Source organism: Frankliniella occidentalis, unplaced genomic scaffold, assembly GCF_000697945.3.
Source record: "Frankliniella occidentalis isolate FOCC.00 unplaced genomic scaffold, Focc_3.1 Scaffold34, whole genome shotgun sequence".
Lineage (NCBI taxonomy): Eukaryota > Metazoa > Arthropoda > Insecta > Thysanoptera > Thripidae > Frankliniella > Frankliniella occidentalis.
The window spans coordinates 481,320-488,250 of record NW_026267164.1 but is presented as its reverse complement, the minus strand read 5'-3'; positions in this window follow the sequence as shown (position 1 = coordinate 488,250).

Below are 6,931 nucleotides of genomic sequence, written 5' to 3'. Positions count from 1 at the left end.
CTCTCTCTCTCCCTCTCTCTCTCTCCTCTTCTCTCTCTCTCCCTCTCCCCTTCTCTCTCTCCCTCTGCCCTTCTCTCTCTCCCTCTCCCCTTCTCTCTCTCGTGCTTGCTGGCTCACGCGCACAACACCCTTACCGTGACATTCCCTCACGCGGCATTCAACCGGAACCGGAATTTACATTCCCTCCCTCCCTCCCCCCCTCCCTCTCTCTATCCACGTTGGTTCTGCACGAATGTGAAATAATGGCCTGCTGCCGTTGTTTCGGAATGCCAAGGCAAGCAGCACCGACCGCGGGATCGGCGGCTTGGGTCAGCACATCGGCTGGAGGTCCTAAAGGTCCTATGGAGGTGAGGGGCGCCTCGAGGTCCTGGATTTTTGGGAGCGCCTGGAGGTCCTGGAGGTGTATAGGCGGCCCCTGAAGATCCTGGAGGTCTTAGAGGTCCTGGAGGTGTGGGGGGCGCATGGCGTACGCACCGCGTCACGTCGTGCCTGAGCGAGGCGCCCCTCAGCACAGCGAGCACAGCACAGCGGGCATTGTGCGTTCCAGGCGACTGCACACGAAAGAAGCGTCAACCACCGTTTGCACTTCTTCTTCTTCTTCTTCTTCTTCTTCTTCTTCTTCTTCTTCTTCTTCTCAGGCGCGGGGTTGTCTGACAAACTTTCCGTCCCGATGCGTCGAAGGCGCGCGGTGCTGTCGCCGTCAGCAGCACAGCTCCGGCACTTGATTGCTTTGAACGGCAGCGCGGCCGCGCGTCAAAAGAAAACGTCTTAACGACCCCCCCCCCCTCTCTCTCTCTCTCTCTCTCTCTCTCTCTCTCTCTCTCTCTCTCTCTCTCTCACACACACACACACGTGTGTGTGGCAACGCTCTTCCTTATGTGCACACGGTCGACTCTTGGGCTTTACGGTGCACTTCTGGAACACCTTGATCTTGGTCTGCTCTCACAGTCCCACTGGTTCAATAGTACGTGAAACAAGATTCAAACTTTTTCCTTTCACAAAAAAAGCTGACGCGGAGAATTTTACTTCAGAGTGCATACATTAATTACCTATATGAATTATTATAGATGTTTTATGGTACAATCTGATAAAAAGGAGCAGTTTTAGTGCATACAAGACAGAGCAAAAGACGCAAAACTACAGTTTGCTGATTGATTTCAGTATTGTGTTGTACTCTCTTTGACAGAAGCATAGACGTGCAGCCTGCCTGTGGAGCGCGGCTGCTCCGCTCGACCTTGGCGGGTCCAAGTGTTTCGTGCGACCTGTACTGCGGGCCGAGAGAGGGGAGGGGGTAGGGCGCAGAGCGGTGCAGAGCGGCGCACAGCGAATCCTAGCGGATCTGCAGCGCACAGAGGAGAGCAGGGCTGCTGCATATTGTTCGCTCTTTTGCCCCCGCGCTGCGCCCCACCCCGCCACGGTGCGGCCACATACGTACAGTCGTGAGGGGGGGGGGGGGGAGGGGCGGGAGAGGATATTGCTGCAAACTTGCCGCGGCCGGGAGAGTTTCCACCTCCTTCATCCTGCCAGTGCCGCTGCTGCTGTCTGTCCCGCTTTTTTCTCTCTCGCTTTCTCTTTCTGCTGCGGCCGCGTCGCCAAATGAAGTGCAACTCCCGCTTTGGCGACAAGCGGACGCGAATCTGATTGAAGGCGCCCCCCGCGCGCCTCGCGACACCCTTTCCTTTTTATTGCATTTAATCTCTGTTCGCGTCGCGCCTTTTCATCTTGTTGTTGTCCTGGTGTTCCACAAAATACGGCGTGAGGGATGAAAGGTCCCCTTTCAGAAGGCCATCATTACTTGAATGCTGTTGTTTTTGTTATTTTTGTGTGGGTTTTTTGCACTCGCCGGAAGCAAGCGGCAGCACAGTTATAGGCGGGCCGCAACTTAATAAGTCGCACGTGTCGCACGGCGGCGGGCTGGCGGGAGCTGGCGGTGGCGGCGATGGTGATGTATGTGTTTCCTATAATATTGCAATCGGGGGAGATGGAATCAGATCTGGGGGGGAGCGGGCGTGCGGCCACTTAGCGTGCCGTCGCGCTGGGCGCACGCTACCGCCGCCCCCGACCGCCAACCGCACCACCGCCGCTCGTCTCACCGCCGGGCCGGGGCCGCCAACTTGGCCCGCCTTTATGCAGCAGGGGAGTGAGGGAGGGCGTCCTTGCGCGCCGCGCCCGCACGGCCCGCACACTGCACTACTTGCCCAACTACTTCGCCACAGATAACGCCGTCACGTCAGCGGCCCCGGGGCGTTACGCAGCTCCGAGCGTGGCGCCGAGCGTGGCGCCGAGCGTGGAGCCGCCCAATGGCTCGCGAGAGTCCTCTCTAAGCTCGCCCCCCAAACAACCCTCCCTCCTCAGCAGACAGCACCACGGCGCGCACAGGGCGTTCTCCCCGCCCAAACCATGCCTCCAGTGCAAAGAGTACGTAGAAAGACGGGCGCGTCTGCAAGACAGCAAGGGAAAAAGAAGAAGAGAAATAAAATGAAGAAGAAAAAGAGATAACTCACGAAAGAAGTGGAAGGAGGAATAAGGGGGAAAAGGGGGGCGTGGCGAAAAGAGTGGCGCGTGCAAACGTTGTCCTCGATCCCATTCAAATAAGGATGAATGTATGAATGTGTACTGCGGGAGCGGGAGCTCGGCGGCGCCGCGGGCAGCGCGACAGCAGCAGCAGCAGCAGCAGCAGCAGCAGCGCTGGCAGCCACGCGAAAAGATTCAAAACTTTGAGAGGGGCGAGACGGGGAGGGATTTTCACCACGAAAATAGGATCATCTCCAGTCCCGCACCAGTCCCGGTGCACCCTCCCCCTCCCACCCATTTCGTTTGTTGAGCGGGCATCACCGTGCTGATCCCCTTTCAGTTTGCGCCGCGAGACAAAGCCAAGCGCCGCCAGCGCCGCCAGCGCCGCCCGCTCCCATCCTACCGTTTATTGCAAGTTCCCCGCCGCTCGACTCGGCACCCATTAACTTGCGTCGCTCGCCTCACGCCGAACAACTTTTGCTCGAAGAAGAAAACGTGACGGAGTCGTTGGTCTTCTCGGCGGCGGTGGGCGTCGCCCCGCTGACGCTTCTTGCAGCGCTGCGGCCGCGCAGCTGCGTCGTCGCCTGCGCCCCGCCCCGCCCCGCCCCTGCAGCGCCCACGCCGAGCTCGACGCTGTGTGTCTGACACGCCATAACTCTACACACAGCCCGGCAATTAAACCGATACCGTCGCTCGTTGTTGTCGTTGGCTCTGCTGTTTGTTACCGACGCTGCTGCTGCTGCTGCTGCTGCTGCAGCCGCAGTGCTCGCTGTTGTTGTTTCAATCACAGTCAGTATGAGAAGCACACACGCGCCAGCACACCTCGGCGCGTGCCGCAGGCTGAATGGCTCGGATCATTGGATTTTTTTGTGGTTTCTCTTTGTTTGTGCCATCGTGCTTTTTTTTTCTTAGTTGCCAACGAAATCGGAACGCTCGTTCGGATACAGTATTGTGTAGACACGTGCCACCGTGAGAGATATGCCGCCACCAAAGTCGGCCGCCGCCCCCCCCCCCTCTCTCTCTCTCTCCCTCTCTCTCTCTCCTCTTCTCTCTCTCTCCCTCTCCCCTTCTCTCTCTCCCTCTGCCCTTCTCTCTCTCCCTCTCCCCTTCTCTCTCTCGTGCTTGCTGGCTCACGCGCACAACACCCTTACCGTGACATTCCCTCACGCGGCATTCAACCGGAACCGGAATTTACATTCCCTCCCTCCCTCCCCCCCTCCCTCTCTCTATCCACGTTGGTTCTGCACGAATGTGAAATAATGGCCTGCTGCCGTTGTTTCGGAATGCCAAGGCAAGCAGCACCGACCGCGGGATCGGCGGCTTGGGTCAGCACATCGGCTGGAGGTCCTAAAGGTCCTATGGAGGTGAGGGGCGCCTCGAGGTCCTGGATTTTTGGGAGCGCCTGGAGGTCCTGGAGGTGTATAGGCGGCCCCTGAAGATCCTGGAGGTCTTAGAGGTCCTGGAGGTGTGGGGGGCGCATGGCGTACGCACCGCGTCACGTCGTGCCTGAGCGAGGCGCCCCTCAGCACAGCGAGCACAGCACAGCGGGCATTGTGCGTTCCAGGCGACTGCACACGAAAGAAGCGTCAACCACCGTTTGCACTTCTTCTTCTTCTTCTTCTTCTTCTTCTTCTTCTTCTTCTTCTTCTTCTCAGGCGCGGGGTTGTCTGACAAACTTTCCGTCCCGATGCGTCGAAGGCGCGCGGTGCTGTCGCCGTCAGCAGCACAGCTCCGGCACTTGATTGCTTTGAACGGCAGCGCGGCCGCGCGTCAAAAGAAAACGTCTTAACGACCCCCCCCCCCTCTCTCTCTCTCTCTCTCTCTCTCTCTCTCTCTCTCTCTCTCTCTCTCTCTCACACACACACACACGTGTGTGTGGCAACGCTCTTCCTTATGTGCACACGGTCGACTCTTGGGCTTTACGGTGCACTTCTGGAACACCTTGATCTTGGTCTGCTCTCACAGTCCCACTGGTTCAATAGTACGTGAAACAAGATTCAAACTTTTTCCTTTCACAAAAAAAGCTGACGCGGAGAATTTTACTTCAGAGTGCATACATTAATTACCTATATGAATTATTATAGATGTTTTATGGTACAATCTGATAAAAAGGAGCAGTTTTAGTGCATACAAGACAGAGCAAAAGACGCAAAACTACAGTTTGCTGATTGATTTCAGTATTGTGTTGTACTCTCTTTGACAGAAGCATAGACGTGCAGCCTGCCTGTGGAGCGCGGCTGCTCCGCTCGACCTTGGCGGGTCCAAGTGTTTCGTGCGACCTGTACTGCGGGCCGAGAGAGGGGAGGGGGTAGGGCGCAGAGCGGTGCAGAGCGGCGCACAGCGAATCCTAGCGGATCTGCAGCGCACAGAGGAGAGCAGGGCTGCTGCATATTGTTCGCTCTTTTGCCCCCGCGCTGCGCCCCACCCCGCCACGGTGCGGCCACATACGTACAGTCGTGAGCGTAACTTTCCGGCTGCTGCTCGGATCCAAGGCCGCTCAGGGCACGGGAGCCGGATACAGGCGGCGACCCGAGTTTAAACGCAGCACGGATCGGCAAAGGGGGGGGGAGGAGAGGGGTGCAGGTATTAGCCCAAACGGTTATGGGTTGCAAAGGGAGCACACACATAGTGTCACATACAACTTCGGCAAACGCAAAACTTTGGGCCTTACTCGCGACACTCATGACGTGTCCCCTGAATCCTGAATCCGTTTTTTGTTTAATACAGAAAAGAAGAGGCACGGGTTGCCGCCGCCTGCCAGCTCTGGTTACGCTGCTGCTGCTATTGTTGTTGTTGTTGTTGTTGTTGCTGTGCGCGGCTGCCACTGCACATGTGGCGCGCTCCGATGCATTTCCAAAAACGATCACTTTTCCCCCTTCGTTTTGTCCCTTTTTCATTTCACTCCCCAAATATGTCGGGTCGCCCTTTGTCTCTGTTAACAACAAGCGGGCTGGGGATGGGCTCGATCGCAAACGCAATGAGGACAAACAAAGCAGTCGCAGCGGCCGCGGCGGTCGCCATTTGTTTGCTAACCAGCCGCACACGTGTGCCCCATGGCCGCAGCCGCACATTCCTACTCCGTGTGCAATGCGGACCCAAAATAAAACACGAGCACACACAGCACAACCGAGGGTACGACTTACCGAGAAACATTTCGTTTAAATCATCACCCAGGGAAGGGAGGGGTTTGCTCCGAGCTCGCGGTCCCGGAGCGCTTGCACGAGGACCCCCGGGGGGTGAGCGTTTCCGCGTGCAGTGTGCGGAGCACCACCCCCGGGGGCGCTGGGGGCGCCGCGCCGGAAACCTTCAAGGCTGATATGTGGCTGACCGAGGTGCTGCTCCACCTTTGTGACACCTCTGCAGCGTCGGACCTGCTCCCCCTCACCCGCAGGAGCAAAAGAGCACCCGCGGGAGGGTAGTGCGAGCCCCCCGGCTCGGACCTTATACTGTGCGTCCGAGTCTGGGGTCGGGCGGGGCTCGACGGGGCCCGGTGGGGCATATCGTGTGGCTCGCGCGCGTCATTTATTGGGAATCCGCTCGCCCCCTCCCCGCATGTGACCCACATCCTCCTCGCGGTGCCACGGGGTGTCTTTCACACCAACCATCACACCTCACACCACCCGTCCTACTCATCCGAGCCGAGACACTATCTAAATGACGCACCTGAAAAGCTGAATTCTTGACCCAGTGCAATACTGCACACTTGATCCTTGATTTTTCCAAGCCATATGTCTTGATTCAAGTGGGGTGTTTACAAGGGGAAGGGGTGGATAACTCCTGAATTAGGTGTACAAATTCCAAGAATTGAATTTGAATTAGCTTGAATTGGCTTGAATTGAATTTGAGTTGGACTGAATTGGTTGAATTCTTTTTGAGTTAGTTTGAATCATTGCGATTTTATTTTACTGAATTGGTGTGAATTGACTTGAATTTGCTTAAATTGACTTGAATTGAATGTCTATTGTCTTGAATTGGACTGAAGTAGTTCGATTATTTTTGAATTCTTTTGAATTGATCTGAATTAGTTCGAATTGGGTAGAATTAGGGGTGTACACTTGGCAGGGAAGTATCCACCCCTCGTGTGTCTACTTGTGTACAATAATATATGCTTGATTAAGAACTCGTTTTGGGGTGCGCATTCACCTTCACGCTCGACTCATACCGTCCGTCGAGACCAACCCAGGTCTCTGCTTTCAAACCGCTCGGTGAGCGTGTCTGACGCCCTTTCTTCTATAGAGCAACCGTCGCTCCGTCCGTGTTGCGACACCCCGATTCTCGGATTCTCCGCCTCAGTCACAACGTCCAAGACGCCTCTCAGCTCGGCACCCTAGCAGCACTATGCTGTGTGGAAGTTCCTCGCCGTCCTCCCGCCTAACTCTCTCGCCCATTCTCCAAGCAACACCGCCACAGCACCGTG